Here is a 12,357-nt window from a genome sequence, read left to right as displayed (position 1 = left end):
GCAAATAAATAAATAAATAAATAAATCTCGACACCAACACTGAAACAGCAGGAATACTGTTTACTCACAAGCATAACGAAATTACATATTTTAGAAACCGACACTTCCTCATTACTTTATTTTCCAGATCACCAGACTGAGGCACAGCAACGCTTGGTAGGGGACAGCTAGTAATAATAATAATAATAATAATAATAATAATAATAATAATAAACTTTATTTATACCCGCCACCATCTCCCCAAAGGCGGCTTACATGAGGTCATGCCCATCAATACAGAAAACACAATATAACACAAAAACACAACAGAAAATCAGAAAATAAAATAACATAAAATACAAAACCAATGTTAAAATGCAGCACAACAATATAAAATCACTTCTACACAGGGGAATAAAACCCCACATTACCTGCTTTGAACTGGAAAATATGGCAGTGCGGACTCAGATAACCCAGTTCAAAGCAGATATTGTGGGATTTTCTGCCATGATATTCTGAGTTATAGGGCTGTGCTGAAGAGCCCTTAGAATCATAGAATCATAGAGTTGGAAGAGACCTCATGGGCAATCCAGTCCAACCCCTGCCAAGAAGCAGGAATATTGCATTCAAAGCACCCCTGACAGATGGCCATCCAGCCTCTGCTTAAAAGCTTCCAAAGAAGGAGCCTCCACCACACTCCGAGGCAGTGAGTTCCACTGCTGAACAGCTCTCACAGTCAGTCAGATGTAATATAAAGTTATAGCAAAAGACATAACATCTCCTAGGCTGGATCTACACTATCCTATATCACAGGAGCTATGAACTGGGTTATCCGAGTCTACACTGACATATAATCCGGTTCAATGTGGATTTTATACAGCTGTGTGAAAGGGGCCTCATATGCAGCTGAATTGCATTATGTGTGTCTGACTACAGAATGCAGCTTGAAACTGCACCATAGGACAGTGTAGATGGGGCCTGAATCTGGATTTACATTGCCATAAAATCCAGAGCATCAAAGCAGAGAATCCACATGTAGAATCATAGAATCAAAGAGCTGGAAGAGACCTCATGGGCCATCCAGTCCAACCCTCCTGCCAAGAAGCAGGAATATTGAATTTAAACCACCCCGACAGATGGCCATCCAGAGTCTGTTCAGCTTTGAACTTGGTTATATGAGTCTAGTCTACACTGCCGCATCATTCAGTTCAAAGCAGTTTATCTGAATTGTCTATAGATAGGGCTTGAGAGTATGATTTTCCCAAGTGGGTTTCTCTGGCTGAGCCTAATTCGAACTCTGGTCTCCACAGTCCTAGGGCCCTTCCACGCAGTAATATAATCCGGAATATCAAGGCAAAAAATCCCACAATATCTGCTTTGAACTGGGTGATCTGGGCCCCATCCCACACAGCTGAATAAAATCCCACATTATCTGCTTTGAGCTGGGATATATGGCAGTGTGGACTCAGATAACCCAGTACAAGATATTGTGGGATTTTCAGACTTGATATTCTGGTTATATGGTCGTGTGGCAGGACCCTGAGTCCACATTGCCATATATCCCAGTTAAAAGCAAATAATGTGGGATTTTATTCAGCTGTGTGGAAGGGGCCTTAATGGTAGGAAACTATAAACGTAACAACAAAACAACAATAATACATGTATTTATTATATTTGTTATGCTATTTTTAACATGATCAAAACAAGAGCTAAGACAGGATCAAAACAAGCCTTGGACAATCTATCTATATAAAAATGCTCTGTGCACAATGAGTACCTTAAGAACAAAAAAACCAATGAACGAAATCACACCAAATTTGGCAACAAAACGTCTCACAGCACAAGGAGTGACCATCACTCAAAAATTATGGTTTTGTCATTTGGAAGTTGTAGTTTCTGGGATTTATAGTTCACCTACAATCAAAGAGCATTCTGAACTCCATCAACAATGGAATTGAACCAAACTTGGCACACAGAACTCCCATGACTAAGAGAAAATATTGGAAGTGTTTGGTGGGCATTGACCTTGAGTTTGCGAGTTGTAGTTCACCTACATTCAGAGAGCACTGTGGACTCAATGATGGATCTGGACCAAACTTGTCACAAGCACTCAGTACACCCAAATATGAACACAGATGGAGTTTGGGAGAAATAGACCTTGACATTTGGGAGTTGTAGTCACTGGGATTCACAATTCACCTACAATCAAAGAGCATTCTGAACTCCATCAACAATGGAATTGAACCAAACTTGGCGCACAGAACTCCCATGACCAACAGAAAATATTGGAAGGGTTTGGTGGACATTGACCTTGAGTTTGCGAGTTGTAGTTCACCTACATTCAGAGAGCACTGTGTACTCAAACAATGATGGATCTGGACCAAACTTGGCACGAATATTCCATATACCCAAATATGAACACAGATGGAGTTTGGGGGAAATAGACCTTGACATTTGGGAGTTGTAGTCACTGGGATTCACAGTTCACCTACAATCAAAGAGCATTCTGAACTCCATCAACAATGGAATTGAACCAAACTTGACGCACAGAACTCCCATGACCAACAGAAAATATTGGAAGGGTTTGGTGGACATTGACCTTGAGTTTGCGAGTTGTAGTTCACCTACATTCAGAGAGCACTGTGTACTCAAACAATGATGGATCTGGACCAAACTTGGCACGAATATTCCATATACCCAAATATGAACACAGATGGAGTTTGGGGGAAATAGACCTTGACATTTGGGAGTTGTAGTCACTGGGATTCACAGTTCACCTACAATCAAAGAGCATTCTGAACTCCATCAACAATGGAATTAAACCAAACTTGACGCACAGAACTCCCATGACCAACAGAAAATATTGGAAGGGTTTGGTGGACATTGACCTTGAGTTTGCGAGTTGTAGTTCACCTACATTCAGAGAGCACTGTGGATTCAGACAATGATGGATCTGGACCAAACTTGGCACAAGCACTCAATACACCCAAATATGAACACAGATGGAATTTGGGGGAAATAGACCTTGACATTTGGGAGTTGTAGTCACTGGGATTCACAGTTCACCTACAATCAAAGAGCATTCTGAACCCCACGAAGGACAGGATTGGGGCAAACTTCCCACACAGAACCACCATGACCAACAGAAAATACTTAAGGCCATCCAGTCCAACTCCCTTCATGAGGGCAAGAAAACATAATCAAAGTCCTCCTGACAAAGCCATCCAGCCATAGATATAGATAGATAGATATGATTCACACAGAGAGAGATATAGTATCATAGATTTGAAAGGGACCCTTAAAGAAGGACAATGATATGTTGTATGTTCCAGGGTGGGCAAACCAGACAATCTCCACATCAACACTGACAAAGAAACAGCAAGAAATACCACAAGCATAGAGAAATTAGGTTCTTGTAGGTTTTTTCGGGCTATAGGGCCATGTTCTAGAGGCATTTCTCCTGACGTTTCGCCTGCATCTATGGCAAGCATCCTCAGAGGTAGTGAGGTCTGTTGGAAATAGGAAAATGGGTTTATATATCTGTGGAATGACTGGGGTGGGGCAAAGAGCTCTCTGCTAAAACTAGGTGTGAATGTTTCAGCTGACCACCTTCATTAGCATTTTAAGGCCTGGCTGAGCCTGGGAAAATCTTCTGTTGAGAGGTGTTAAGATGTGCCTGGTTGTTTCCTCTCTGCTGTTTTGCTGTTGTAATTTTAGAGTTTTTTAATACTGGTAGCCAGATTTTGTTCATTTTCATGGTTTCCTCCTTTCTGTTGAAATTGTCCACATGCTTGTGGATTTCAATGGCTTCTCAGTGTAGTCTGACATGGTGGTTGTTGGAGTGGTCCAGCATTTCTGTGTTCTCAAATAATATTATTATTATTATTATTAACTTTATTTGTACCCCGCTAGCATCTCCCGGAGGACTCGATGCGGCTTACACAGGCCGAAGCCTCAAAACACAATACAGTAAAACAAACACAACAGTAGAAAACATAGCAAATCATGCTGTGTCCAGGCTGGTTCATCAGGTTTTCTGCTATGGCTGACTTCTCTGGTTGAAGTAGTCTGCAGTGCCTTTCATGTTCCTTGATTTCCACAGATATATAAACCCATTTTCCTATTTCCAACAGACCTCACTACCTTTTGCCATAGATGCAGGCGAAACGGCAGGAGAAATGTCTCTAGAACATGGCCCTATAGCCCGAAAAAACCTACAAGAACCTAGTGATTCCAGCCATGAAAGCCTTCAACGATATAGAGAAATTACATATATTAGAAACCAACACTTTCTCATTACTTTATTTTCCAGATCAACATACTGGGCCACAGCAACGCGTGGCAGGGGACAGCTATACAGAGTGAAAATACAAGTTCATGCTCAAAGGCTGTTTGTGAGGAAGACGGGGCCTCTGAGCATGTGTAGAATGCTCTGTTTGTGTGTGTTGGGGGTGGGGTGGAGCTTCCAGGCCGGAGGAAGGCTTTGGCTCTTCATAGTCCACAGTCTTGGGCCTCCCTCCCCTCCGCCCCCCCCCCCCGCTTGGAAGGGAGGGGGAGGCCTTGGATTTCTCCCGTCAAGGCTAATTTGCGCCTCCAAGCCTCGCGGACGCGGCTTGACATCCATAATGAGCGCTAATCATTCCGAATTATTTTCCGCCGGCCGCCCAGACATGGCCCAGTTGTTGTGACAGATCGCGTTTCAGACCCGCTAATGACGGACAATTACCGGCCCCGTTGACACCCGGAGCCCCGCGCCACATGTCGGCCCCCCTCCCTCCCTCCCTCCCTCCCTCCCTCCGTCTCCCTGGTCGTTTGGAGCAAAAACAAACGGGCCCCTGAGCATCTGCAGAGTGCCTGCCTTCCCCCACTGGCGGAGGGAAAGGAACCACGTGGCCCTCCACGTCCTTCTTGGGCCCAGAATGCCTCCCCATTGGTCCAACAATCCTGGGGAAAGTGTCCTTGGGAGGAAAAGGAAGGCATTTCAAAAGGATGGACCCAGTTTCAAAGCGGTATCTTTTAATATGTATATGTTTTAATGTTTGTTATTATGGTTGTGTTTTAACTGTATTTAATATGTGTTTTCATAGATGTATTTTTGCTGTGTTGTGCCCCGCCTCCAACTGAAAGGAGAGGCGGATAATAAATACAAGCATATTATTACATTATTTATTATTATTTAATATTTAATATTATTTATTATTATTATTAATCTTTTTTTTTCAGAATGCATTTGACAATGTTGTGCCCCGCCTCCAACCGAAAGGAGAGGTGAATAATAAATATAATCATAGTATTAATAATAAATAATAAATACATTATTTATTATTAATTATTATTTAATATTATTATTTATTATCATTATGAATCATTATTTTTTCCCCAGAATGCATTTGACAATGTTGTGCCCCGCCTCCAACCGAAAGGAGGGGTGGATAATAAATAGAATCATAGTATTAATAATAAATAATAAATACATTATTTATTATTATTTATTATTATTTATCACTTATTGTTATTATTTTTTCAGAATATATTTGACAATGTTGTGCCCCGCCTCCAACCGAAAGGAGAGGTGGATAATAAATACAAACATATTATTACAGTATTTATTATTTATTATTATTATTATTAAATTAATTAATTATTAATTATTATTATTATTATTTATTGTTATGATTTTTTCAGAATGTATTTGGCAATGTTGTGCTGCGCTTCCACTCGAAAGGAGAGGTGGATAAAAATACAAACATATTATTACCTTATTAATTATTATTATTATTATTATTATTAATTATTTAGTATTATTTATTGTTATTATTTTTTCAGAATGTATTTGACAATGTTGTGCCCCGCCTCCAACCGAAAGGAGAGGCGGATAATAAATACAAACATATTATTACATTATTATTAATAATTATTAATTATTATTTTCCAGCATGTATTTGACTATGTTGTGCCTAGCCTCCAACTGAAATGAGAGGTAGATAATAAATGCAAATATATGATTACATTATTAATTATTATTAGTTAATTATTGTTATTATTTTTTCAGAATGTATTTGGCAATGTTGTGTTGCGCTTCCAATCGAAAGGAGAGGCGGATAATAAATAAAGACATATTATTAATGATTAATTATTATTATTTTCCAGCATGTATTTGACTGTTCCCCCCCCCCAACCGAAAGAGAGGCGGATAATAAATACAAACATGTTATTACATTATTATTATTATTATTATTATTATTATTATTATTATTATTATTATTTTCCAGTATATATTTGACTATGTTGTGCCTCGCCTTCAACTGAAAGGAGAGGTGGATAATAAATGCAAACATGTTATTACATTATTGTTGTTGTTGTTGTTGTTGTTTTCCAGCATGTATTTGACTATGTTGTGCCTCGCCTCCAACTGAAAGGAGAGGTGGGTAATAAATGCAATTATTATTATTATTATTAATAATAATAATAATAATAACAATAATTAATAATAATACATATTATTATTATTATTATTATTATTATTAATTATTGTTATTATTTTCCAGCACGTGAATGTATGCTCAGTCAATCTCACTGGAGCTCATTTCCAACAAAGTGCAGTTCTTCCTGCAGCTCTAACCAGGCTTTTTGAAACTCTCTCTCTCTGCATCCCTCCTTGACCTGTTTATTTATGCCTGATGTGAGTTTCAAACTGCATTACATGCCAGTGCAGACGCATACAATCTGAAGGATTTTCAATCCAGCCCATTTCCTAAGTCTTTGGTCCGTTTTAGGAACGCTTAGGGCTCCATCTACAATGCAGTATAGAATCCGGATGATCTGCTTTGAACTGGATTATATGAGTCTACATAGCCATATAATCCAGTTCAAAGCAAATCTGGATTTTATATGGCAGTGTAGAAGGGGCCTTGGACGCTCTTGGTTTTCTTTCTCTGAGAAATTGTGGGATATGATTAGCCTATATTAACAACCCTAATAATAATAATAATAATAATAATAATAATAATAATAATATAGCGCAATGATAATATTGGCCTCCCTCTTTCTCTCTTCCTTCTTCAACAGACCGTTGAACCTTCTATTTTAAACTTTTTAAAAAAACACTTAACAATCTGGGTCTTGATTTTTTTTTCCTCTTCCAAACTTCGTTTCTAAATTCTTTCCATCCCATTGTTACATTGTTTTTTAATAACGTTGCCTATGTGATGGGTTTGGAGGCAGAAAGTGAAGGAAAGACAGGAAAAATTTGGATCCCAAAAAGGTTGTTCTTGGTTAGGATGAGATGGTGGACAGGAGAGGAAAAATGCATCCACTAGACCTGTATTGCCTACTCCTGATCTAGAAATCTAGAGATGGAAGAGACCTCCAAGGACCATCCAGTCCAACCCCCTGCCATGCAAGAAGGCACAGTCAAAGCACTCCTGATAGACAGCCTCTATGGAAAAACCTCCAGAGAAGAGGCTACTTCACTTTCTGAGGCAGCCTATGCCACTCTCTTAACAACTCTCACTCTCAGGAAGCTCTTCCTAATATTTTCAGTCAAATCCCTTTCCCTGCAATTTGGAACCATTGCTCCCCTGTGCCCTAGTCTCTAGAGTAAGTCAGATTTCCCCCTCCCTCCTCCTCAATGGAACAGCCTTTGAAATCTTGAAATATGGTTCTCATGTTCCCTCTTTACCTTCTCTTCTCCCAGCTAAACATCCCCCGGGAGGAAAGGAGGAAGGAAAAAAGAAGGAAGGGAGTGGAGGGGGGGGGGGGGGGGGGAGGAAGAAAAGACAAAAGGGAAGGAAGGAGAGTAGAAAGAGAAAGTGGGAAGAAGGCGGGAGTAAAGAGGGAATGAAGGAGGAAAGGATGGAAGGAAAGGAGGGAGTGAGAAAGAGGGAGGTAAGAAAGGAAAGGAAGGAGGGAAGGAGGAAGGAAAGAGGGAAGGAAGGAGGAAAGGGTGGAAAGGAAGGAGGGAGAAAGCAAAAGGGAGGTAAGGAAGGAAAGGAAGGAGGGAAGGAAAGAGGGAAGGAAAGATGAAAGAGTGAAAGAAGGGAGAATGAAAGAGGAAGGTAAGGAAAGAAAGGACGGAGGGAAGAAGGAAGGAAAGAGGGAAGGAAGGACGAAGGGGTGGGAGGGAAGGAGGGAGAGAGAAAGGGAGAAGGAAGGAAGGGGGGAAGGAAGAAAGAAAGAGGGAAGGAAGGACGAAAGCGTGGGAGGGAAAGAGGGAGAAAGAGGGAGGTAAGGAAGGAAAGGAAGGAGGGAGGAGGAAGGAAAGAGGGAAGGAAGGACGAAAGGGTGGAAGGGAAGGAGTGAGAGAGAAAAAGGGCGGTAAGAAAGGAAAGGAAGGAGGGAAGGAGGAAGGAAAGAGGAAAGGAAGGACAAAAGGGTAAAAGGGAAGGAGTGAGAGAGAAATAGGAAGATAAGGAAGGAAAGGAAGGAGGAAGGAAAGAGGGAATGAAGGACGAACAGGTGAAAAGAAAGGAGGGAGAAAGAAAGAGGGAGGAAAGGAAGGAAAAGAAGGAGGAAGGAAAGAGGGAAGGAAGGACGAAAGGGTGGAAGGGAAGGAGGGAGAGAGAAAGAGGGGGGTAAGGAAGGAAAGGAAGGAGGGATGAAAGAGGGAAGGAAGGACCCCCAATCCTTCTTTCTACAACAAGCCAAAGAGAGTTTGCTTTCTCCTCTCTTCGCTGCCAGGCCTGCAACCCAGAGTCAGTTCCCATTACAGTTTTCCCACCATTAATCGGAGGGAGATTATGCTGATCTCTTTAAATCCGTTTCACTCGGAACTCGGATTCTTTCAAGAGGGACTCACTTGTTGCTTCCCTTTCTGTCGTCCGAAGCTGCGATTGTGAAGCCGTTTCGGGCCAGTGTTTCGAACTTCAACCCGTTTGAAAAGTGAAGAAGAGGTACGTAAATAAAAGCTTTTAGGACTCCAATCCCACCTTTTGTGATTTTCATTTTTTTCCCCAGTAGATAAGCCCTTTCTTCCGTGAAAACGGATTCACATCCTCTACTGTTTCCCACCAGGAAAGGGAGCCTCTCCCAGACAAGGGGACCTCCCTATCCACGGATTCTGCCTTCCCGAATTCCATTACCCGCAGGCAATTTATTCCAGAATAAACATTTATATTCCGCCCTTCTCACCCTGAAGGGGACTCAGGGCTGAGCACAGCATATACACGGCAACCATTCAATGCCAGGACACAAATCTACATACAATACATAAACACTAAAAAAAAAAATTATCAAAATATTAGAATCAGACAATGAGGTTTTGAAAGTGCCCACATTTCTAGAGAGCCAAAAAGAGATAGAGCACAGACCTGGTTCAGCTAGAATAGCTGCTAAAAACGCTGAGCTAATTGGGAGATTTATTTATTTATTTATTTATTTACTGCATTTGTTGACCGCCGTTCTCAGCCCTAGGGCGACTCACGGCGGTGTACAACATATAAAAACAGTTTACAATAAGGCAATAACACAGATTCCAGTGGAGATGCCCTAGTACCTCCTGCGTGGGGAATTCAGGGCTATAAATCAGTAGCAGGAGCAGTCAGCTTTCACTGGTAACAACCCTGATAGTGCCCACATTTCTAGAGAGCCAAAAGGAGATAGAGCACAGACCTCCGTTCAGCTAGAATAGCTGCTAAAAACGCTGAGCTAATTGGGAGATGCCCTAGTACCTCCTTAGTGGGGAATTCAGGGCTATAAATCAGTAGCAGGAGCAGTCAGCTTTCACTGGTAACAACCCTGATAGTGCCCACATTTCTAGAGAGCCAAAAGGAGATAGCGCACAGACCTCCATTCAGCTAGAATAGCTGCTAAAAACACTGAGCTAATTGGGAGATGGCCTAGCACCTCCTTCATGGGGAATTCAGGGCTATAAATCAGTAGCAGGAGCAGTCAGCTTTCACTGGTAACAACCCTGATACTGATGTCTTCACTCCACTGGAATCTGCTTTGTGTCTACTGCTAAGGACTTAGTTCATTGCTCATTGTCTGATGGAAGACTGGTGTTTCCTTTGGGACTTAAATGCTAACCAAGCTGGCTAGTTGCAACATTCACACTTGCCTCAAGCAGACAAGAGTTCTTCCTTCCACCCAGGACACTCCATAGATACATAAACCCCACTTGCCTAGTTTCAACAGACCTCACAACCTCTGAGGATGCCTGCCATAGATGTGGGCGAAACGTCAGGAGAGAATGCTTCTGGAACATGGCCACACAGCCCGGAAAACACACAGCAAAAGTGTTTCCAGCCATGAAACTCTTCGACAATACATAGTGCTACTCATTTTGAGCTACCATTTAGAGATGCATTGCACACAGTCGTAACAGTGGGACATCTTCTATATTGTCAAGCGACTCCTGTTGAATGTTTAAGGGGGCCCTACTTGCTATGGGTCAAGCTGAGAGCCAGGCCAAGCCAGGGCTCCCAAATAAACCAAGATCCCAACAAAACTTGGTGCCGAATGCCTCCGAAAAGGGAGAGAAAGAAGTCCACTCCCGGTAGCCCGGAGTGTGCCGGCCCCGACCTGCTGACACCCGGGATTTATGGTTTGTTTCTCCTACCCCCTCGCTCTGTTTTCTCACTCCTTCCCGTCACGTGGGGCACATTCCTGGCTTTCCAGGCGCCCAGGGTCTCTCTCTCTCTATTTTGGGTTGGATGGGGGTGGAAGGGAAGGCTCCCAAAGTGTGTGCATTGCAATTTCTAGTCAATGAGGTGCAGCTACAGGGCGGCATTGCCGCACTTTGATACCGCTTTGGCTGCCATAGCTCAATGCTACCCAATTCTGGGGTTTGGGGTGACACCAGAGCTCTCTGACAGAGGTTGGTTCAACACTGCCATGCAATGCAGTGTGGATCTGCGTTGTAATATCAGTGTAGAGCTATATAATGAAGCTGAATCCAGTTAAACTGGGTCTCAACTGATTCTACAGTGCAGATTCGGACTGCATATGGCAGTGTTGAAGGCTGAATAGCTCACCAAAGGACAGGCCCTTAATTTCTAGAGCATTGAGCCAGACCACTCCTATTTACAATGGTCTCAAACTGCTATAAAATCAGTGAATGTTAACTCTATGTATCTTGTTATATGTATTTATGTTAAGGATGTTATTCCCCTCCTTGAGCTGCAAGGAGAGGTGGGTAATACAGTTATTATTATTACTATTATTAAAATTATATTATTACTAGCCCTCCCCTGCCACGCGTTGCTGTGGCCCAGTCTATGTATAGGTTTTTGTGTGTACATATATTTGTGTATATACATATATGTGTGTGTTTGCTTATATATATGTAGTTTTGCGCATGATTTCTAATGTATTTTTTGTTTTTTGGCTTTTTAAGTCTCTTTTGTTGTGTTTATCAGTGTTTTTATGAGTGATGGTCACTCGTTGGCCTGACTGGTGTATTGTATCCAAATTTGGTGTCAATTCGTCCAGTGGTTTTTGAGTTAATCCCACAAACAAACATTACATTTTTATTTATATAGATAATAGTTATAATAATTATAATAATTATAATGTAATATAATAATTATATAATATATACATTATTATCATATAAGCTGCAAAGAGAGGTGGGAAATACATTTATTATTATTATATAACAATATTATTATTTTGTTATATATTATTTTATATAATGTTTTCTATATCATCATAATAATTAATACCCACCACTCCTTGCAGCTTATATAATCTAATAATATAATCTTATATAATCTATCATTATTATTATATAGTTTTATATCATAATAATATATTATAATATTATATAATATATAATTATGATATAAAACTATATAATAATAATAATAATAATAATAATAATAATAATAAATATATTACCCACCTCTCCTTGCAGCTGGAAGGGACACACAACATCCTTACAACAAACGCATATAACAAGATATACAGAGGCCCTTTCCACACAGTTGTATACAATCCACATTGAACCGGATTATACGGCAGTGTGGACTCAGATATCCCAGTTCAAAGCAGATACTGTGGATTATCTGCCTTGATATTCTGGGTTATATGGCTGCGTAGAAGGGCCCAGAGTTAGAATGCTCTGATTATAGCAGGTTGACATTATTATTACTTTATATTTTATTATTATTTTATAGCAATAACAATTACAATTTTATTTATTATCCGCCTCTCCTCCTGGCTTGAGAAGAGTTACAGTATAATTGAAATACATAAACATTGTAAAAAAAAATCTATAAATAAACATATTTTACAATGTGTTTTACAATACACATTGTAAAAAAAACTATAAATACACATATGTATTTCTAGAAAAGATACACATATTAAAATGTATGTCAATAAAATGCATATGAAATACACAGAACAGAGATTAAAACAAGACACATGCTACAGGGT

This window comes from Anolis sagrei, chromosome 5, assembly GCF_037176765.1.
Source record: "Anolis sagrei isolate rAnoSag1 chromosome 5, rAnoSag1.mat, whole genome shotgun sequence".
Classification (NCBI taxonomy): Eukaryota; Metazoa; Chordata; class Lepidosauria; order Squamata; family Dactyloidae; genus Anolis; species Anolis sagrei.
The sequence above is the reverse complement of the archived record's forward strand: the minus strand, read 5'-3'. Positions refer to the sequence as shown.